The 22,920-nt window shown below is 64.4% G+C and overlaps 1 protein-coding gene across 4 annotated transcripts in view; it reads right to left on the reverse strand.

Annotated features, from left to right (window-relative positions):
- The window catches only part of DAB2IP (DAB2 interacting protein), a 99,699-nt gene that overhangs the window by 22,164 nt on the left and 54,615 nt on the right, over positions 1-22,920 (reverse strand). The window contains exon 1 of one of the 4 annotated variants that reach the window (XM_056138603.1): positions 3,263-3,286. The exons of the other annotated variants lie outside the window; for them this stretch is intronic. The gene's annotated coding sequence lies outside the window, so the exon portion shown is untranslated. Of the gene's footprint in view, positions 1-3,262; positions 3,287-22,920 lie in introns of those variants that run through there. 4 annotated transcript variants of the gene reach the window in all.

The following is a 22,920-nucleotide window of genomic DNA, read 5'->3' on the forward strand; positions in this document are numbered from 1 at the left end:
GCAGATACACAGTCATCACACACATACACACAGAGACACAACCAATCACACACACGTAGGCAGACATACCGCCATACAGACACAGACATGCAATGCAGACAGACACACCACAGCCATAGACCCACGCACCCCCCCCCAAGACATGCGCACTGACACAGACACCATCAGACATGCACACATGCACACACGGTCCAGGACACCACAAGGCTAGGCTGGGCAAGGAGGGCCAGGAGGGACCGTGTTTCATCTCTTCCCCTTTCAGGGTTGTAAAGGCACATGGAGAAGAAATTTAAAGAAACAAAACAATACTTGCCACCTGATCCCATGTCCTCCTGCAGCCTGAAATAGGTGGGCCAGCTCTGGGCACAGCCTAGGAGCTGCTCATGGGGGCGGCGGGGGACGGATCAATGCTGCCCGGGCCTGTCACTGGTCCTGAACCCCTGGATGGCTGCCCAGACATTGCGGGTCCTCACCCTACACCGGTATTAGTCCTACCCCAACACCACCTGTGCTGGGTCGAGTACTAGCTTCCTGGTACGAGGTCAGCACAGAGCCCACGGGCCTGGGACCCCCTGTTCTGGGCTCCTGAGTAGGACAGGGACCCTCAGTACCAACCTCCACCCCCACCCCTTCTAATGCTGCTGTGAGTGGAACTGACGAGAACACACTGACAGCCCGTCTCTCTCCAGTTGGTTGGGGCAGGCAGGGCACATGGAAGAGAAGACACACTGAAACACACACACACACACACACACACACACACACACACACACACCCTCCTATCTAATCCCCCACGTCATTCTGCAACCTGAATAATTTCGGGTTTTTAATCAATAGCTGTCAGACTTGTCAAATTACTTTGGGGACCGCAAAGCAGTTTTTAAACATTCATAAACCTCTGTAGAACAGCCGAGTGCCCTGAATTTTAAGAGCGCATCTAAGGGACCCTCGTGAACAGGAGGAGATGTAGGGGCGTCGGGAAGTGAGCTGCTGAGGGCCGAGTGCTCCACCTGCGCCTGGGCGGAGACAGCCCACCCGGGTCCCCGGAGAAAGAGCAGGCAGGGCGGCCCCCAGGCTGCGAGCCCCGTCCATCTCCCGAGCCCCACGGCCCTGCCTGCCCCTCCGCGGAGGCTAAGGTGAAGCCCCCACACCCTGTTCCCCTCCACCAGCCTGTCCCCCAGCTTCTCTGCTCAGTTCTCAAACGGCTGTGGCAGGGTCCAGCGCGCCCCCCCCCCCACCCCAGCCCAAGCTCGATGTGTGCTGAGCCCCTCCCCAGGGAGCACCGCCTGCAGAGCAAACCACCAGGCGTGGGGCAAGTCCCAGGCGCCTCCCCGCTGTCTGCCTGGAGTCACACCTCACCCCGACCTGAGCCCTCTGGAGGTCAGGACCCCGACCTACGGGGCACCCCACGGGGCTCTAAGTCTCCACGCACAGCCCCGCGGGCCCACGTGCCACCACGGGGAGCCCGGCCCTGGCTTTGCCCAGGTCCAACACCTTCCCAGCTTTCTCGCTCTCCAGCACCAAGGGGGACTCTAGAAGGTTCCACATCAACTGACCCCAGGAACCTTGGCAGCCCACCGGCCCATGGACAAACGTTGACACGCCAGGGGACACACACTGCCTCCCGGGCCTGCTATGGCCCCCCGGCCACTGTCTAGGGCCAGGGCCTTGGGGGCGTGGGTGGGAGGGCTCCTTCTGCACCTCACTGGCCCAGGGACTGCCCCGCCCTGCCCCCTCGCCAGGGTCTGGGAGGGGGGGACATGATGCCAAGGGCCCCACGTGGGCCCAGCATCTACCATCTGGCTTCTCATGGGTCCTCTGGATGCCAACGCTAGTCCCCAGAACTCTCCTCCCAGACTCTGATGGGCAGGAGACAGCCAGGGGACCCAGGCAGAGGCAGACGCAGCGTCAGAGAAACTGGGCCATGGCTGGGATCCCTCTGAGCAGCCGTCTGGGGCTCTTTCTCCAGCACCTGCTGGCCTGTGCACCCTCTCAAAGCAGGCAGGCACCCCTCCATCCCCCCACGCCCGGCCTCAGACCCTCCAGAGGCGTGGCCAACCAAGCATAGGTTAAGGAGACTGACCCAGAGATGGGACTGAAGGGTCACCGGGGTCCCAGCCACCCTCTGACCCAACCGGCAGAGACTCATAGTTCAAAGACAGCCTCCGGGGTCCAGAGAGACAGCACAGCGGGGAGGGCGCGTGCCCCGCACACGGCCGACCCGGATTCACTCCACCCGCCAGAAGTGACGCCTGAGTATAGAGCCAGGACAAGCCCTGAGCCCCGCGTGGATGGGGTTCAGGAAGTGAAAAACGCCAACAACAAAAATAAAACAGCCCCAGAGGCGGCCGCCCTCCTCGGCTCCCCAAGCAGGCTCCCGGCCCGGCTCCTACTTGGCCCTCGCTGCCCCACACCACCTCCAGCAGGCCTGCAGAACTGACCACTCCCTCCAGGGTGGGCCCTGGACACACCACCTCTATGTCCACAGCTCCGGGAGGGTGGAGACCCCGGGAGGCCCAAGGTCAGCCAAGCCCAGGGCCGATGGAGGCCTGGGCTTCTGGGGTCCCCGCCCCAGACTTTGCACCGCCCGGCCCCACCCTTGCCTTGCCCGGCGGGGATCCGGGACCTAGGACACTAACTTCGGAAGGAGGAACTGGAACCCCTGGAACCCGGGCAGGCTGCAACCTCCCGGGCGACCTGTGTGGAACCTGAGGAGGTGGCCACCGCGGGCACCCCGTACCGCTCACGAGGGTGGCCGGGACCCGCGGCCCAAGACAGGGTGCAGCCTCATGCCCAGCCCTGACCCAGCCTCTGCCTTCCTGTTCCCTGGCCTGGCCCAGGGCATGGGCACAAGGAGGGGAAAGAAGAGTCCCGTGGGGACCGGAGGGGAGGGGACGGGACCCCCCAAGGCCCTACACTTCCCCGCCCCCCGCCCCCCAGCCAACCAGCCTGAGACAGAGATGGAGCAAAAGGCCACGGAGCCAGGGAACTTCCCCACTTCCCGCTCTCCTGGGAGGGAGGCGCCGACTGTGGTTTCTGGGCTCCCACCGTAAGAGCCGGAAAGAGCGGCCACCCTCAGTCAGCTGGAGCCCCACTTTCTGGCCCTGGCTGGGCTAACTGTGTCCACGTCCAGCGGCGAGAGACGTGTGTCCACCCGCCCTGTCTGTGTCCTTTTGCCCAGGCGGCCGGGCAGCGACAAGGGTGGGCAGCTCTCCCCTGCTCCGTCCTGGCAGCCCCCTCCGGGACAACTGGGCCCACTCACCATGCCTCGGCGCAGCAGCCATCAGGCAGGGGGAGGCCAGGGGCAGGGGCTGGACAGCCCGGGGCCCGCGGGTCCCGACTCTGGCCCTAGCCATACCACTCCAGCCCAGCCCCGGGGACTAATCGCTGGGCTAGTTAAACAAAGGCCAAGTTCCAACTCCCTGTAGTAATGTGCTTTTAAAGGGCCAGTGCTTGGCTCGGGCCTGCGGGAGCTTAAAGGCGCAGATGCCTTTTTCCCTGCAGGAAGACCCGCCAGCAGCAAAAGGCAGGAGGAAGCCATGGCTGCCGCCGGGACTCCCCCACCCCCCAACCCCCACACACACATACACCGTCTCACTGGAGGCTCTGGACTTCCTGGGAAAACTTTGGACAAAGTGACCGACCACCAGGAGAATGCTAAGTGTGCCCCATCACCAAAACCCCACCCCCAGAGTCTCCCCTTGAGAGAGGCAGAGGGAAGGGTAAGAGGCACGGGGTGGGGGGCGGGGGGGTGGGTCCCGTGTCCAAGACTCTGGGCCCCTTCACACCAAACTCCACTCCTGTGCAGCTGCAGAGGCGGGAGCTGCAGGCTGCCAGCCACGTGCCAGGCAGAGCCCAAGGCACAGGCCTCTCGGCTGCCTGCAGGGAGAGGGGGGCAAGGTCAGGAGGATGCCTGCCCCCCAAAGCCGGAGGTCTATACTGTCCCTCCTGAAGGAGGCTGGAGCCCATGAGGGGGAGCCAGGTCGCAAGGGGAGCAGGCACCAGCCCCATGCGGTGCCCAGCACCCCGCCCCCAATGCCTTTCTACAAACACCTGAAGGGGCAGAAGATGTGAGGGCAGGAGAAGAGCCAAGGATGAGGCACAGCCCAGGGATGGGAGGGAGGGCAGGAGGGAGGCAGGATGGGGGCAGGACAGGGGCACTCCCATCAGGACACAAGCCCTCCTCCCCCACAAGGCCCCGAGGGGGACAGTTCTTGCCCTGCTGCCAGGCAGGAGGGAGGCCTGAGTCCCCTCCACCCCCCACCCCAGCCCACTGTGGGGCTGAGGCCGATCCTCAGGCTGGAGGCTTCCAGGGTGGAACTGGGAGGAAGGAACCACCCGCACTCGTGTCCAGCCAGCAGCAGTGGCCGGGCTGGGCCAGGAGCCGGGAGGCCTGCGGAGGTCACAAGCATGTGGGCAGGATGGGCCACCTGCAGCCAGTGCTCTCCTGCACCAGTGCAGTACCTGTCACCTCCAGGGTCTGGCCCCGGCCCTGCTGGAGTGACCAGGACACGGTGCTTATCTCCCAGGGGCAGGCGAGGGGTCAGTGCAGAGATCAAAGCTGGCCACAGGGAGCGTCTGGGAGAGGAGAGCAGAGAAGTGGGGAGCTGCTGGAGTGAGTGAGTGAGTGTGTGTGTGTGTGTGTGTGTGTGTGTGTGTGTGTATGTCAAGGCCGAACTCCAGTTTGGGGAAGCAGCGGGGGTTTCCCTTACTGGAAGGCGGGGTCCGGGCTGGGAGGGACTGGGCACTGGAGAAGCTGCTTCCTATGGTGAAGTCCGGGTTAGATCCCCAGCACCATCAACTAAGAGTCTGTGTGTGTCTCTGTGTGGGGGGGGGGAGGGGGGACAGGAGTGTCATGGCCTCCAGCTCTCTGCCACGGGCTCTCAGCAGCATCCACAAGCCATACCACATTGGAGAGGCACCAACACCTCTGGAGCCGGGCCCCCCTGGCTAGCTCAAGGCCAGCTTGAGCCCACCAGCCTGGCGAGAAGAGGCAGAGGAAGTGGGGGCTGTGCCCAAAGGTGGGTGGGCAGGCGACCCCTGCAGCCCTGGCCTGGGGGGGAGGCTTCTCAGGGACGGTGGGAGGCCCACCCCAACGCGGCCGCCTTGCCACGGGGCGAGGGCCGGACATGGGCATCTACAGACCTGGCGTGCAATTCTGGGTCACTAACTACGGGGGTGCTGGGCAAGTCCCCTCCCTTTCCTGAGCCACATGTCCTCCCTGACCTGCTGAGAAAACTCACAAGTCGTGCAGATAACGAATGCAAAGACGCTGGTGAGCCAGACGTCTCGGCAAAACCACCCGAGCACCCCAAAGGTAATGGAGAGCCCCTCACTGCATGGATGCCGAGAACCCACCGCAGGTCCGTCAGACCGTCTGCGTTTACTAGCCCGGCGCTGAATGAACTCCTGTGACTGTGGCCCACCACCGAGCTTTGAACCCCTCCAAGGTGCCAGGCCTGAGAGCCTGGACTTCCTGGCCCTCCCTGCCTGGCCTTCCTCTGCCACGGCCTGACCATGCTCAGCAGTGTCCAGTGTTCGGCGCTGCTCCACCTGGGGCCGGCGGCCAGAAACCCTGGAGCCCTTCAGGGTCCAGCCACCCGCAAATCCACCACCTCTTCCTCGACTCTGACATCACCACTCAGAGCCACCTGCGGAGCTCAGAGGAACCCACGGGAAATGCAGATCGGAGCTTTAACTTGGGGGGACATGACAGACCCTCCCCAGGCGGGACGGGGGGTAGAATGACCCGTCCCTGCCCTCTGCACTCCCCCCAACACACACTGTCCTCTCCTGCCTCCCTTGGGCTCCTGGTCTGCTGTCCCTCCACGCCCAGCTCTAAACACTGACTTCCGGGGCATCCCAGGGCCCTGCTTTTCCCCCAAGGAGGCCTGTCCACCAGGGGAGCCTGCCCCACCCCGCCACACAGAGGCTGTTTCCTCCTCCAGCAGAGAGTGATGCAGTGACAATCACAGTCCCGGCGGTGCTGGCACCCCGCTGGCACCCAAACACCCAACTACTGGCACGTTGGCAGGAGCCTTGCCCCATGGGGAATCACGGTCGCTCCCAGCAGAGGGCAAGTCCCAGCCCGAGGGCTGGCTGTCCCATGCCCATGCCTGGGGTAAGAGGCTCAGGAAAAACAAGGAAAAACAGGACCAAGGAGGGGCTGGAGTGAGAGCACAGCGGGTAGTGCATTTGCCTTGCGTGCGGCCAACCCGGGTTTGATTCCCAACATCCCATATGGTCCCGAGCACCGCCAGGAGTAACTCCTGAGTGCAGAGCTAGGAGTAACCCCTGTGCATAGCCAGGTGTGACCCAAAAAGCAAAAAGAAAAAAAACAAAACAAAAAAAACAGGACCAAGGAGAGGAAGCGGCCTGGCTCCCTGGGGGCAGCTCCAAGGCGGCAGGTGCCTTTGTTTTGCTGGGTTTTGTTTTGGGGGAGCCACAGCGGAGGTGCTCTGGGACCACACCTGGCTCCGAGCCTGGGGTTCACTCCTGGCACCCCATAGCGGTGCTAGGGATTGAACTTGGGTCGCGGCAGGTAAGGCCAGTGTCCTACCCGCTGTGCTGTCTCCAAGGCCACAAAAGGAGTCATTCCTTTTTTAATTCTGGTTTTTGGGCCACACCCTGTGATGCTCAGGGCTCATTCCTTGGCCCAGGGGGATGGTAATGTGGTGCCTGGGGCCAAACCCGGGTCAGCTGCAAGGCCAAGTGCCCTGTCCACTGTACCATCTCGAGGGTCTGGAGCCCAGGTTCCGTTCCCAGCCCCATGTGGTCCCCTGAGCACTGGAGCAACCCCAGAGCACCACAGGGCGCCCCCACCACCACACCCGCTGCCAGGCCTAAGAACCCAGTAGCAGGGAGAGCTTTCTCCCTGGACTGCGCCTGGAACCTGACTGGAGCGAAGCCTGGCATGGGCGAACCCCCGAGTTCCATTTCAGGCAGTGCATGCCCCCCAACTCCCTGCAACAGGAGCGCAAGGGGGCGTGACCATGCTGAGGGCCTCACCCCCAGGCTGGGGATCACCCAAGGGGGCTGCGTCACCCATGCTCTGTCGCAGAGGCCCTGATGACCCCCTCGAAACGCAGAGGTCTGTCCTCATGCCCAGGTCTCTGTCCGTGGGCAGCGGTGGAGAGAGCTGCGGGAGAAGGCGGGGCACTGGGTAGACCGCAGGTCTGGCCTTCAATGAGGGCTTTCCTGGAGGGCTGAAATCTGAGAACAACCCCCCCACAGGCCTGCCCAGGCTGCCCGCTGCCAATCTAGGAAGAGGAAAACAAATCTGCGCCTGAGGACCGGGCTGTTCTTTGCTCTAGGAAAAAGGAACAAGCCCGCTCCAAAGAACCCTTTACTTTTTATTAGCGCCTGGATCAATAAGAGTTTTAGGAGGAAAGCTTCTCTTCTGCAATACTAACTGCCAGAGAAACGGGCTGGGATTATTAAACCTCTCCCCAGGAGGCAGCCGCTCAGGCCCAGGGGGCTCCACCCTGCTCCTCAGCTCTGTGCGGAAACCCCCCTGCCCTGGTGCTCCAGCCTGGAGCCAAAGCCGCCCCCTCCCCACACTCACAACATCTGCCCCCACCCCCCACCAACACACACACACACACACACACACACACACCCCTCCATACCCACTGCAGGGGTCCTGCCCAGCTGATGTTCTCCCCATACACCTGCAGCCTCCAAGGCCAGAAGCTCCTGAAGGGCAGGACGGGAGGACGGGAGGTCCAGAGCCGGCCCCCACTCGGCCCAGCCTGGGGACAGGGCTGTCTGGGGGGGGGGGGGGTGAGGTGACCACCCACCTTAGCTGCCATCCAGACCAGAGGAAGCCCAGGGAGAAACAGCCTGACACCAAGTCACAGGGGGGTTCCCTGATGCCTCCCGCCACCCCACCCATCCCCATCAGAGCCACACACAGACCTGGGGGGCAGCGGTGCAGGCCGGGGTGCCGGGCGCCCGGCAGGACCCAGATCGCGCTTGGGAGGCCGGCGCGGGCGCCACAGTGGCGCCCCACGGGCCCGGCCCAGGACCTTGCCGAGGTTGTCACCGAGGAGGCCGAGGCCGCACAGGCCCATTCCCGAGAGCGGCGTGGACCCCAGAGCTGCTGGCTGCCAGATGCAAGGGCCCCGTGGCCCTGGCTGGCATCGAAGAGGTGTGCCCGCGTGGGCTCCCCCTTCCCGCAGGACACGCGCGGAATCTGTCTTCCAGGTTGCAACTTCAAAAATGACTTAAAAAAAAAAAAACAGCGGTAAAAACATCTAGGGATTTCCGGGTCCTCGGGGAACAAGTGGAAAATTACAGTGCTCCATACAGGTAACCACACGGCACCACCTCCGGGTCCAAGAAGCCTCGAAAGACGCCCGCACACTCGCAGTGGCTCCGGGCCACTCGCAAAAGTGCACCTGGGGCACCTGGAAGGGGTGCGGAGCCCCGGCCGGCCGCCCGCCCGCCTCCGAGGCCCGCACAGGCCCCGCCCCCGGCCCCGCCCCCCGCCCGGGCCCCTCGGGGCCCTCCCCCGCCCAGCCCGCGGGCGCCCAAGGCCCGGCCCAGGCCGCCTTCGCGGACCCGCGAGCTAGCTGCACGCTCTGCAGAGCGCCCGTGGGAAGCCGCCTCAGCACTCCGGGCCCGGGGCAGGCCAGGTCCACTCGGGCCGGCTCGCCACTCCCAGACACGCACACTTGTCCCCGTGCAGGGCACCCGGGAGGCGGCACCCACGCGCGGGGAAACCGGCAGGGGCATGCGGGACACTGTCCTGTCTGCTCCGCGACAGGTCAGCGCGAGCTGCAGACCAAGGCCGGGGGCGGGGGGTGGGGGGTGGGGGAGGGGAGGAAAGTTTTAACCCAAATCGGGAGCTGGGGGTGGCAGAGGGAGCAGGGGGCGTGCGTAGTTAGCAGCTCAGCCCCGCCCACTCGGGAGCGCGCCGGGCCCGAGCGCGAGGCCACGCCCACACCCCGGCCGGAAGCGCCGGGCCCGCCCCCTCCCCAGGCCCCGCCCCGGCCCCGCCCCCACACGCCGTCCTTCCCTCATGTATTACCATAGGCCCCGCCCTTAATCCGCCCCCAGCCAACTCCCGCCCCTCCGCCATAAGCCACGCCCCGGACACGCCCCCGGTCGGCTTTCTTCCCTCCATCCACCACCATAGGCCACGCCCCGGACACGCCCCCTTCCTATCTCTTTCCCATCCCTTCCCGCCGGGACTTCACGCCCTTCCCGAGCCCGGCCCCTTCCCTTCCCTTCGCAGCCGGGCGGGACTCCCACCCGCCCCAAGCCAGGCCTTACCCTTCCCCCCACCCAACCTCCATCACCACCGGCCCCGGGGCACATTCCGCGACCAGCTGCCCCCAGCTGGGTCCACTTTCAGCTCCCGACCCGCCCTCGACCCCCGCGGGGGCCCCCACCCATGATTCCAGGGCTCGGAACCCTCTCGCACTTCCATTCAAACATTTAAAAAATTCGAACAAAGGCGGAGGTGGGGTTGTGCGCGGCTCCCAAGGTCACCCGCAGGAGAAGTGGGGCGCCACTCCCCCCGCTTCCCCCAGCCCCACCTCCCACGCCACCCGGTCAAAGGGACTGGCCAGGGTTTTCCTCGCTGGGAAAAACACAGGGCTCAACTTTCTCTCTTGGAGGGGGGTGCGGCTGGGAGGACCAGAGTGCCCAGACTGGCGAATGCTACAAATGGGACAGGCTCCCTCTGCCCAAATGCCAGGCGGGAGGGGGGTGGGGGCGCAGGGGGGTCCTGCCAGCCAGCGGGATGCCTCCCATAAATAAAGGGCAGCAGGACGGGCACACCCGGCCAATCCCAGCATTTTGGCCAGAGGTCACCTCCCCACCCCACCCCCACCCTCGGGCTGCTGGCCGGCCGTGTCCCAGAGCCTCCAGCACTATGTAGAAGCCAGACGGGATGCAGGTTCCTTGGGAGCGGCCGCGGGAGGGCCCGGGATCAAACAGCCCGGAACAGCCCGCACCCAGGAGGCAGCAGTCTCTGCCCCCCTGGCTTTTTTCCCCCAAGGACCTGGATTCCTCCAGAAAACAGACAGGCGGAGGGCAGGCCAGACAGCCCACAGGGTGGGAGGGCAAGGCTTTGCATGTAGGAGTCTGGGGTTTTACCCCTGCCGCCTCCTGTTCCCCTAAACACTGCTAGGTGTGGCCCCAGAGAGGTCAAAGACTGGGATGAGAGCCGTGGATCCCACCCGGACTCCGTGCCCTCTGTGCTTCACGAGACCCCCATTCAGCACACCGGGAGGGGCGGGCTACACTCCAGTCCCTCCATAATCTCCAGAGCTCAGGCAATCAGGCAATCAGGCAAGCAGGGCAGCGGCCCCCAGCAGCCCCCAGCCTGGAAGGTGACTCACGCCTGCCCCACCCCTGCCGGCACCCAGAGCTGGGCTCTGAGCATAGCTGGTCCTGATTCCTGGGGCCCTATCTCTGTCTTGGCTTCCTCCACCTCCAAAGCCCAGGGGAACCCCATCCAAGGGCGCTTTCTGGGCCCCTCCTCCGGGGCAAGGTTTGGCAAGTCGATTCCCTCTGGGCCTTCCCTCCCTGCCTTTGTAACAGGACAAAAGACGTGGGCCGGGAGGTGAGCACATTCCCTCCCGCAGGCCCCAAGCAGCCCCCCCCCCCCCACCTGCTCTGACAAGCCAGGCAGACAGAGATAAGAAGCCAGGTCCTGGGTCACTCACCCCTCCCCATCCCACCCCCCACCTCCCCATCCCACCCCCCACGGACCTCAGCCCAGCCAGCCTCTGGCATGGATCACTTCTCCCCAGGGCCAACACCACTTCCTCCTGGAAGCCTTCCCTGGCTTCCCCTGGGCAGGAAGCATCCCACAGGTTGATTCCCCACAGTTACAAGAGGCCCCTGGGACCTCGCCGGACAGCTGTCACAGGAGGCCAGAAGCTGAAAGGGAGCTGGTATCTGGGGGCCAGGGATGCACACGGCCCGGGGCGGGCGCCCCACTCAGCAGCTGCCTGACCTGGAAGCAGCTGATCCCCGCACACCCTCTGACCCTCAGCTTTGGTCTGACCACGTCCTGCCAGCTCCTTCCGGACTGTTCCTGACTCATCAGCAGGTGGTGGGAGAGTCCAGTGCCCCCGTTCTCGGCCCCCCGTGGCTGGAGAAACTTCTGGAGGGGCCGAGAACAGCCAGTCCGTGGTTCTAGCCCCCATCCCACCTTCACTGCCCCATCACCCACTCCTGCCCTGGGCCCCAATTTCCATTCTGACCTTGTAACTGCCTGCTCCCTCCCCCCCCTCCCCCCCCCAGGGTGTGTCTTCTCCTGGGCTGGCTCATAGCCCCCATGCACCATCCTGCTGCCTGGTCCCCACCCACCCTCTCCCCTGGGGGTGCTCATCTCTGGTTCCTTGGGGCCTGGGGACTTAACCCCCGTGTGAGGAACAGACACCCCTCGCCCCACAGTTGAGCTTCTCCTAGAGCTCATGGCACCCCCAGCCCATGCTAGGCTCTCTGGGTGCTCTGGAACCTTCCTTCAAGGTGTGCCCCAGGGACTAGGAGCCCTGAGGATCCCACCCTGGGGCAGGGCCCAGATGGAGCAGGACTCACTCCTTCCGAGAAGGGGTGCAGATAGGGGCACCGGGGCTGGGGGTGGGGTGGGGAAGGGTCTCTGGGACAGCTGGGGCTTGGGTAGGCACGGACCCAGGGGATCTGCAGAGGACTGGCCCTAAGCCAGGATGCTGGCAGACGCGTCCCCTGTCTGCCTGCCGGGCTGAGGGTGCAAGACAGACCAGCCCTGCCAGCCAGACGCTCGCTGACGGGAGCACCTCTCTGCTGGCGTGGCTGAATCACCGCCCACAAACAGCCGGAGGCCGGGCACCCTGGAGGTGATATTTACAGGCCTCACGTGTGGGAATCCACAGCCCCATCCTCCGGACACCGGACACCGTTGTGGAGGTGGGGAAGGTGGGATGCCCAGAGAGGGGGTGGGTGGGATGGTGGGGGCCGGGAGCCAGGATGCGGCCCCAGCCTGTTTTTCTGGCTGGAGTGGCCTCCCCGGCTGCCTGCCGTTCCAGAGCTTCCCAGCACCGGCTCCCCACCCACCCTGCCTGGCCATGTGGGGGTGGGAAGGGGAATAACACACACCGTCAGCCCGCCCAGGCCAGCGGCCGCCCCCTGAGGATGTGACTCCAGCTGGCAGGGAACCCTGGAACCGGTGACACGTCTGCTCAGAAAGCGCTTAGGAGAGCCGGTTTCCACCCAGGAGATGCCTCCATCTGATGACCTGCGAGGACACCCCCTGGGCGTCACGAGGGGCACAGCTGCCTCCGCGACCCCTGTCCCACCAGCTCCGCTCAGGGTACTCCTGCAGCTCTGACGGGGCCCCCTGCCACCTCGCCCCCTGCCTCCCCCTCCCCGCCCCACACACCCATGTCACCACATCCCTGAAAGATCAAGAAGCTCAAACTGCCTCAACTGTACCATCCCTCCCACCCTGATTCCGCAGATTGTCCACGGAAACACGTGGGGGGCCCCGGATTTCAAGGCCACAGAACGAGGAGGTCTGGTGCCCGGCCCTGGTGCTGCGGGCAGCTGTTGGTGGGGCTCTGCCCCGCCCTGGCCCTTCACGGGGGAGCTCTGGAGGGGAGCCCCACTTGCTCAGAGGGAAAGAAACAACAGTCTGCCACAGGTCGGCACTCACAGGCCCTCCCTGGACCCTGCTGCGGGGGGGGGGGGGGTTCCCGCTGATCACTGTCCCTGCTTACAGGCAGGACAAGATGCCACAGGCCACCAAGGTTCAACACGCAGGCTGGGACACAGCCAGAAAGGGGGTGACCCAAAGCACCAGCGGGTGGACAGGACACACGGTCTTGGGTTTAGGGGGCTGCGGGAAGGGCAACTCAGACATCAGAGCCAAGCCCTTCTCCAACCGGGGGCCCCTGGGAAGTCAAGGGCCTGGCAGCAGGCCCTGTAATGAGGGCCACGGGCAGCAGAGGGTTTCCGGGAAGGAGAGCCCCCCAGTGCTGTGCACATAGTGTGGACAGTCTCTCCCTGGGGGTGGGAGGTGGGGGGCGCAGCGTGTAAATACAGATCCCATGTGAGAGCACCCAGTGCCCTGCCGGACCCCCCCAGCCACTTCTCCGCCCCCCTCCCTGGGAGACCGGGATGAGTGTCCCACAAGGGCACCCAGGGCCAGCAAGGCGGGGACCTGGCCGCACGCGGCGGGGCTCCTCCACCTTGTGCAGGAATGCGCCCAGTGGCCCAGGCCTGGCCAGGCCCGGGAGTGACCGTGGGGGGCCGCAGCACGCCGGAGGGGGAGCACGCGCCCGCCGTGGAAAGCGCTGAGCACAGCACATACAGCGGCTGACCCAATTCAGGGCCGCCTGTCTCCGAGAAAATAATTGAGTTTAAATGAATAGGTTTCCCACGTCCCCTCCGGCCCAGGAGGGTGGAGAGGGAGAGAGGAGGCAGCGAGCAGCCCCCCACATCCCCCCTCCCCCCGCCCCCCCCCAGGCGTGGTGTTGGTTATTTTTGAGTCACTCGGCCAGTGAAAGGGTTCTTTCTTTCCTTGGGGGCCCATGGGGGCTCAGAGGGCGCTGGAGAGGGAGTGAAAACCACACAGGGAGGAGCTGAGGAGAAGGTCTCCAGGACCCCAGCAGCCCAGCAGGGCCGCCCAGGAGGTCTGTCAGGGAGGAGCTCCCCCAACCCCCTCCCCCGCCCAGCACCAAGGCAGGCCAGCGGGATTGTGGGCTTTCTGGGGTGCGGCCCAGTCTGGGGCATGCACGAAAAGAACGCCCGTGTGGCCGCATCTGTTTTGCAATTTTTTGTTTTGTTCTGTTTTGCAATTTTTGGTTCTGCCTTTTTCTTTTTTTCCCCAGGCGGGGACTGGGGGTCTGCGGGGGCAGGAGAGGAGGGTGGGTGGGGAGGAGCACAGTGCTTGGCGATTCCTTCTGGCGGGGATCAGGGGACCCGATGTGGTTAGCTAGTAAGCACCTTACCTGCTGTACTATCTCTCTGGTCCCGATTTGATTTTTCAGGAAGTGGCAGAAACTCCGATTTTTTTTTTCAGGGAAATAGTTTAGATAATTTTAGTAGTGGTTATTGGTAACCGATTAGGGAAAAAACATTCATTCTCTGGGAATTCAGGGAAGCCCCAGAACTACAGGCCCACCCCAGGTCTCAAAGCTGATAGGATTCACAGGGGACGGGGGGAGGGGGGGGCCCAGGTGGGGGTAGCTCTCGCCCCCACCATGTCTCCTCAGAGGGAGGGACTGTGGAGCACGGAGATGATTCTGGCTTCTGTGCTCAGGAGTGACCCCAGCTGACAGCAGGGAGCACTGAAGCAGTGTAGGGGTCAAAGCAGGGGTCAGGGGCACTGTCCTGGGCCTTTGTGCTGGATCCAGCAAGGTCTAGCCCGGTTTGGGTGGCAAGACAAAAGGGCCCAACCCCTCAAGGCAGGTCGCCTGGGACTGGGCACCTCAGTGGAGGAGGAGGGCGGTCCCTCTCCTGGAGGAAGGTGGTGGGGCTGTGGGGGGCTCCTCCTAGAAGCCAAAAGGCCTGAGCTGGCCTCCTGCACAACCCTCAGCTCCATTTAGGCCTTGAAACTTCCTCTTGGGCACCAAGTGGGGTTCTCAGGAGTCCGGAAGAGAGAACGTTTCGAGATAAAAAGCGAGACCATGTGTCCAATCTCCCTGGAGTGATGGCACGGGGCAGAGGGAGGCCAAACGGGACCTCAGGTCAGCGCTCAGGCAGAGGGAGTTGGGAGTGGAGGGGCGGCACCCAGCCCTGCCCCAGGCTTGCCCCCTGGACAGAGGTGCCGTGACAACGAAATGAGATGCTGATGCCTATCTGCCCGTAGGTCGCTTGGCACGGAACAGGACAAAGAAATCCCGGGTATTATTATGATCTTCAGTGCGGAGCATGCCAGGGAATTCTGACTCCAGCGATTACAATAACGCAGCACAACCAGGCAAACTCGTTAACTGAGCGGCCACCTGTAATTAGCACCCGTCATTCTGCACGCAAGTGGTGCCCACTCCGGTGCGCAGAGAGGGTGCTCTTTGAAGTGCTTTTTAAACAACCCCTCTCCCCTGCCGCCTGCCCTCCCCCATGTCCTGTTTACACTATTAATTTCATTAGCAAACGTTTTCTTCATACGGCAGGGCGGGATTCCACACTGGAACAGGTTTGGATCACAGAGGCTGCCAGCCCTCAGCCCCCGCCCCCGCCCCGCGCGGCTTCCCCTGGAGCCTAGGCTGCCCCCCCTCCAGGAGCTGAGCCAGCACGGGAGAGCAGGGCGCCTCCAGGTTCCTGGCAGGGCAGGCAGGGTGGCTTGGGAGGAAGAGGTTCCCAGAGCCAGGGCACATCCCCGCGGGTGTATCAAAAGACCATTTCACCGGGGAGAAACCTGAGGGGGGGGGGAGAAGGCCAAGGCCACGGCTCGGCCCCTGGTCGCATGGATACAAAGTGGCGGAACTGGATTCAAACTTGGCTTCCTCTACCACCTCTGGGGTCCAGTGCTCTGGCTCTGCCCGCACAGGCCTCTCCACCTCAGTGCGGAGTGAGTGACCCATGCAACACTCAGGGGCGGGGGTGGGGGGGGTTATCAGAGAGACAGAGCCCCCAGTTCTGGCTTAAAGGAAGTTTCCTCTGAGATCTGCCTGGGGGCAGCATTAGAGGGGGTGTGGGCATTGGGCCAGGCCACTGCTTTTGCATTCAGGTCTTCAACACAAGATGTTCGATGGCCCTCCTCCAGGGCCACCTACAGGGGGCCATAGCCCCGCCCACAGGCGCTCCCCACAAGAGCGTGGCCCCGCCCACAGGCATAGCTCCACCCACAGGGAGAGCATAGCTTCCCACAAGACCATGGCCCCACCCATAGGAGCATGGCCCCGCCCACAGGCGCATAGCTCCGCCCACAGGAGGGCCATAGATCCCCACAAGACCATGGCCCCACCCATAGGAGCATGGCCCCGCCCGCAGGGGCTCGCCACAGGACCGTGGCCCCACCCACAGGGCGGACACAGCTCCCCACATGACCACGACCCCGCCCACCGGAGCATGGCCCCGCCCCCGGGGCCGTGGTCCTGCCCATAGGTGCATAGCTCTACCCACAGGGAGAGCATAGCTCCCCACAAGACCATGGCCCCGCCCACAGGGAGGACACAGCTCCCCACAGGAGCATGGCCCCGCCCGCAGGAGCATAGCTCCGCCCACAGCGCCCCGCCCCACCCCCCGGGGTGGGGGGGGGCTTGTCTCTGCTTATAGCAGTGACCCAGCTGAGGAGGGTGGACTGGCACTGGTTTCCCAAGACAACAAAGCCAGATCTCCGAGAGACGCCTAGAAGGGGAGTCTCTTGGAGGCACCACTTGGGTACCCAGCAACTGGTTCCCAGCTGGCATTTTAGAAGAACACAGTTTCCCCCTTCCCCTTCCTCAGAGGAACACGCGCTGTTTCCCATCCCCCCACCCCTTCTCCCTTAGCGGAGCACGGGACATGGACAGCCGGCCATCTCCCCAGGACGCCTGAAGTACCATGAGGTCATTACTCCCAGAATCAGGCTGAGTGGGAGCTGTGAGGAGAAGCAGACAGCTGGCTGGACACACACGCAGTCGGGCCAGGCTCTGCGACTCTGGAAGTGCCTCCGGCCAGGAGCCAGAGCACAGCAGGCGGTACAGCAGCGCAGCAAAACAGGGGTCTCTGGGCCCAAGAGCGGTGGTCCCAGGCATGCTCTCTCCAGGAGCTCACTGTGAGACCCCAGGCGTCTCAGTCCCACCCACGGCTCTCCCAGGGATGCTACAGGCAGTCTAGATTCCAAGGAGACAGCCCCTTCTGGTCAGCTCCAGCCCAGCTGGCCAGGAGCACAAGCTCACCTCTCTGAGCCCACATTCCTCAGTCACAGGGTGACACTAAGCGACATTTGCATCGGCAGGGCTCTCATCAAGATCCCCAAACTCCCCAGCTCAGTGCACGTGGGAGCAGCCCAGGACGCCAGGCGGCCACAGAGTGGACCGGGGCACAGAGGGGCCCCAGCAAGAGGGGTCAGAGACTGTCTGGAGGAATGAGGGGCCTGTGTCCGCAGGACGCGGAAGTGTGGGGGGGGAGACTGGAGTTCCCAGTCCCCAGGGCCCTGAACCACACCAGAAATAGCCCCAGGCCCCAGGCTCCACCCTTACAGGGCGCTCTGAGGCCACCTCTGCCTGAGCTGGGGTGAGTCAGCCAGGAAAGACCCTCCTCGACCACTCCCACCTGGGAGCCAGACAGCCAGGGCTGGGGGATGGGCCCGCTCTCTCCTGTCCGTTCTCTACAGGCACAGGAAGTGGGCAGGAAAAGCCCCTGAGCGGTCAGCAGTGGCTATGGGGCCAGGGGGCTGGAGTTCACTTGTGGCCTGTCACAGAGGACACTGGGGACCCCGCATGTCAGCACTGTGCCCGTCGCTCCCATGACTCAATTTCTGCTTGCCAGGAGTCACCTATCAGCTGCTGCCCCCACTTGGGAGGGGGGGTCTCACTCACCCTACCACCCTGAGTGCCCAGGACAAGGTGCAGGGGTGCTTTGCAGGGGCGCTTGGTTCCCACTCCTGCATCCACACCTCTGTGCGTCTCAGTGCAGCCAGAACCTGGGCTGGACCCTGTCGGCCCATCACCTGCATTTCCCCGGCCCCAAGCCCTCAGACAGCGCCCCCGGAATCGGGATAGCCTCTGGGGCCACTGATGGGGGGGTCACCTAGAAAAGAAGCTCAAAGGTGGCCCCGGGGGGACACCCACAGATTGGATAGGTGATAGACCCAGATGGGCAGGACCAGAGCCTCCCTGGACTCTCAGACCTTCCTGTGCCAGAGGGACCCCTCGGTCAGGAGAGCAGGTGCCCAGAGCCGGGTAGTGGCCTCAGAGCTGCATGGCGACCCCCTTGCTCCCGGGGGCAGCCTCTCCCAGACACCTGGGCCCTTCCTCCCCAGACCAGCCTCCCTGAGAGACACTAGGACAGGGCAGGTGTGCCAGGCAGCACCCCAGGGCAGGAGCCACCGTTCCTGGTTTTACAGAGGTGAGGCTGGCTGTCCCTGCACCAGTGCCCTTTGCTCAAGCACAGTGACCGCCAGCCTGAAAGCACGGATTCCCTGGGCCACACCTGGCCTGCAGGCTCCCCAACCAGGAAGTTTTGCCTCCGCCCCTCTGCCCACCTGGGTTGCAGGAGAAAGGTCTCCAGATAAAGAGCCAGGCGCTGTTTGGTCAACACTCATGTTTTGTTTAGCCTACACAGTGGGTGACATTTTTTAAGTTTGGAATCAATTGCCAACATTTAAAGATGTGAAAATTTTAAATGTCACCCGGAAGCCTCTACATTTCTGGTTTCTCTGAGAAATCCGCTGGCCCACTGGGCAGGGGCTACCGCCCCATTTTAGCAGACCTCGCACTGCCCACCCGGGCTGCGATGGCCCTTCCGGAGGTGCCTGGGGGCAGCTGGCAGGCCTGGGGTGGGACCTGGGTACCCGGGTGCCCACCGGGTGTAGGATCACAAAGACACCACGCCTCCCTGTGCCCAGGCCTTTTGCCTGCCTCCGGGGAGGGCCCAAGCAGGAACTTGGCTTCCAGGTGCCCCCCCCTGCCCGCCCCGCCCTCTCATATCACCCCCGCACCAGTCTCTGAGCCCAGCACACTCCTGGACTCTCCCGCCCGCGCTGCCAACAGCAGGACTCCAGGCCGGGCCAGGCCGCCTCCTCCCTCCCCCACCCAGATGCTGATCTGGGACTCTTGTCAAGCGGCTCAGCAGTCAACCTGACCCTAAGCCCCGGCCCCCCCACCGCCCGCCTGTCCCGCTGGTGAAGGCCAGGGCAGCCCTTTTTCTGGGTTTCAAGGTCAGAGTGGCCTGGCAGCGGGGAGGCCTCGGTGTTCTCCCGTCGACTTACCCCTGCACAGACCCCGGGCAGACATCCTGGGCCGGAGTGTCACTCGTTCTGCTGGCAAGGAACAATGAGAGCCAGGTGCCAACGAGTCCCAGGGGCCCTGCTTCCTGGGATACGGGGTCCCTGCCGGCCAGGGAGCTCCACCTCTGCTCCGCAGGCCAACCTGGGCACACCCACCACCCAGGGGCCCCCTGCCACCCCCTCCCTGCAGGAGACGCCCGGCCTGCTGCTGCCCTGTACTGAGGCTGTGACCTGGGGCGACCGGCCTCAGCCCTGTGCTTTGGTTTCCTCCTGTGGAAAACGGGGAATGAACTCCCCATCCAAGACAACGCGGCCTCCTAATGGGCCCCAGAGGAGCGCCGGGCCTGCTGCCGGCCCCCGGTGCCACGGGGCTCAGTGGGCTGCAGAAGTGCAGATGCTCAAGGGGCAGTCGCACAGGACAGAACAGGACACGACCAGCTGGCAGCGAGCTCACAGTAAAGGAGGGAGCCCCTCCCACCCTCACCTCGACCCCACATAGGCCAGCGCTGGCCACGTTGCTGGGGGCAGTGGGTGGCCAGACCCCACGCCTGCCTGCCACTCTCCCCTCTGCGGGAGCACAGCGAAAACCAGGTGCGCTGTGACTCCCACCCCAGAAAGATGGACCACCACACTCGCAACGGGCAGCCGTCTCCAGGGCCTGGATAGGTACCCGGCTCTGCCCCCATGAGACCTCTGCCAGACCCCCCTGGTCACGTCCCAGCACACCCAGATCAGGCCCTCCACCCTACCTCCTCCCTGCCTGAACCCCCACACGCCCGGGCACAGGGAGGGTGGGTTCTCTCCTCCTTGGGTACCCGCTGCCCAGCTGCCCCCTGGAAGCAGCCTCTCCTGCCCACCCCCAAGCGGTCCATCACAAGCTTGCCCCGCCTGGCCTGTCTCAGCTTCCCTCCGTGGGGCAAGGGGTCTCTGACGCGCTCACGGGCACACTGGGGTTGGGGGCTGCTGTACCGCCAGGCTCACCTCCCTGCCAGGACAGGTCTGGGGGACCTCCCTTGTCCTAGCCCAGAGAGCAGGTGGGACACAGCTAGTCCCAGAGACCGGGGCCCTCACAACCCACCCCAGAAACTGCGAACCCAGTGGAGTCTGGCAGGCCTCTGGGAGGGGGGGCGGGGAGCACCCCAGCAGAAAGGGGGGGGGGGGGCGAGAGAAGCAGCCCAGCCCGCGGAAGCCCAGACCGGAAGACACAGAGCTGGCGCGTGGCAAGGTCCGGGAGAGGACCCCGGCATAGGCTGCAAGCGTGAGCCAGCAGGGGCGACCCGGCCACCGGCTCCGGGGAGAGAAGGCGTCTGGGGGACTCCCGGAGGGCCTCGTTAAAACCTGGAAGTCGGGCTTTGTTTCCCTGCCAGGCACGGGGTGAAATCCTCTCGCATCTCGTGGGCGGGAGACCCCACCCACACGTGCGTGCGTGCATGCAAGGGTCACCAGAGGACCCCCGGCCCTGCGGAGGACCCTCGGCCCTGCGCTTTCTTCGCAACCATCTGCCTAAAAGCTGTGGGAGCCAGCGCTGCTAATGAGTGCGGGGCGGGAGGAGGGGAGGAAGGAAGAGGCAGAGGGAGGAGGGGGCCGGGAGGCGGGAGGAGGGAGGGGAGGGGGGCGCAGGAGCAGCCACTCAGCAGCGGCATGCGTGCACGCGGCGTGAGTGCAGGGCTGTTGCTGGGGAGCTCCCGAGTCTGCCTCCTTCCAGGCGGCAGCGACCACGAGCTGCTGGAGCTGCTCGCCCGCCCGGCCGGCTGGCTGGTGGGGGTTTCCCCGGCGGGTGCCAGCCTACCCGGGCCAGGCCAGGGCCCCTGTGGGTGGAGATGGGAACCGGCCTGCTGGCCACGAGACAGAAAGCAGGGCCCTTCTCACCACCTGCTCAGCTCAGACCCCTCCCCAACCCCCCGCAGGAGCGCGAGGCATCTGGACCAAGAGTACCAACGGCCCCTCCTCCACAATGCACACCACGCCCCCCGCCCCCCACCCCCGGTCCATGAAAGGGACATACAGACGGATTGACCTGAAGCGGTAAGGAGCCCAGGAGACTGGGAGAGAGGGAAGGAAGCAGGGACCTCCCCAGGTGTCCAGCCAGGCTGCCACCTCCCGGGAGAGGTTCAGCTGGGAAGTGTGTCCTGGTTGTGACTGGGAGGCAGGGGGCCACGCAGTAAGGTCCAGGAAGGGATAGGCCAGCCAGGAGCAGGGCGCCTCTCCCCGGCAGGACCAGGGGAGGCCAGCTTCCTTGGTGCAGAGAAAGGTCCCCTCTCCGCCTCTAACACCGGAGGCCACCAACGCTGTAGGTCCTTGGGTCTGAGAATCAACCCAACAGTCGGGCAGGCGCAGCATCCCTGAGAGGAGCCCGAGCCCTTGGGTACTGCTTGGGGGTGGGGGCGGGGCAGGAAAACCTAAAAATCAATGAGTAAATGAAAGAAAGGCACTGACGCTCATCACTCACGGGTGCTGAGAGCAGGCAGAAGGACACCAGGCCCCACTGTCCCAAGGCTCAGGCTGACCAGCAGATGGGCAAATCCCACCTCTGGAGGAAGGTCCTGGATCCCAGGCCGGCAAGGGCAGCCCTGCCCTGAGGTGCTGGCCGGGGGCAAGATGCGCCTTGCCACAGGAGAGGGGCTGTGGGCCACGTGTCCAGAGCATGGAACGGGCAGTCTCAACCCTGAGAACCTGCCGTGGATACGGACAGGTAACAGTGCGTGGGTAGAGACAGGCTGGAAACCCAGGTCCACCCAGCAGCCAAGTGACAGGTAACCGCACAGGTGTACACGGGCTGGAGGCCCTGGGTGCCGAGCCACTACGCCCACCAGTCTGCGGCCCGTACGCGAACCAGGTGTAGAGCTGAGGAGGTTGGCCCCCTCCGGTAGTGATGGGGCAAGAAGGGGTGGTGGTGGGGGGAGACCAGAAGAGGCAGAAGCCCACCCAGCACCCACCAGAAGCTATACAGAGAGGGGCTGGAGGGACCCCACAGCAGGTGCTTGGCCAGCACAACTCCAAAGAGCAGCCATAGAGATGACCAGTCACCAGATGGGCTTCCCAGGCTGGCACCAGACCACAGGGGTACCCCGCTCCGAGGACAGCCCCGGGTCCGGCAAAGCACCAGGTGAGGACAGGGACACCAAGATGCAGTGTGAGAGTCACTGTGTGGACGAGACACTCCCTGTGGGTGCCTGCTGGCTGGCTTTCTCCCTGAAGGTGCTGCTCACTCAGGGATACCTGGCCTGCCCCCGCCCCCCAGGATGGCCACAGGGCGTCATGACGGGACTGACCCCCACGCGCACACACACTCAGGGCCAAGCCTCAGGCCTGCCAGAAGCTCTGCAAATAGCCCATGGCTCATGGGAACCCACCTGGCCGCCCTCAGCCAGGTGGAAAAAACACTCAGCCTTGTGCTGGGGGCTGTGCATCCATGGGGAGGGGGCTAGAGGTGCTGGTTGGAACTGAGTCAGGGCTTAATCTCGGCCCCAGTCCACAGCAGCAGCAAAGCTCCCCCCACCCCCCACCCCTTGCCTCCTCTGTCCCCAACTCAAGGCTCCAGGGCACTGTGGGGGGGAGGTGGGGAAGGGAGGGTCGCTTTCACACAGATTCCTAAAAGATGACTGACGGACCACTAGCCGACTTGGTGTTTTGACCGTCAGAAGGTTGCTCTGAACGGGAACAAAGCCCAGCAAGGCAGAGACTTCGCCAGCAAGGGGATCCTACAGCTGCCTCCTCCCAAGGTCCCCGGCAGAGGCCCAGGCCACTTCCCCCACCAGGTGACAAGCTTCTCCCAGGGCTGTGGGCCCAGCAGGGTGCCCAAACCCAACAGCGACCTCTGCAGCCTCATTTTCCCCATTTGGGACAGTGACGAGGTGGCCATCCCTGGACAGTTAACCAGAGGGAAACCACCCAGGCCCAACTGGTCCTGGGGAAGGCCGGACCCACAAAAGCCTTCCTCCTTCAGGCAGCAGCCGGGGGGCAGCGTCATGCCACCTGCCTCCCTGCAAAGAGCAGGGCCCTCACTCAGGGGCAGAAGCTGCTCCCGCTTGGGCCAGGCCCCATCCCGC

This window comes from Sorex fumeus, unplaced genomic scaffold, assembly GCF_029834395.1.
Source record: "Sorex fumeus unplaced genomic scaffold, SorFum_2.1 ptg000129l, whole genome shotgun sequence".
NCBI classification, from domain to species: Eukaryota; Metazoa; Chordata; class Mammalia; order Eulipotyphla; family Soricidae; genus Sorex; species Sorex fumeus.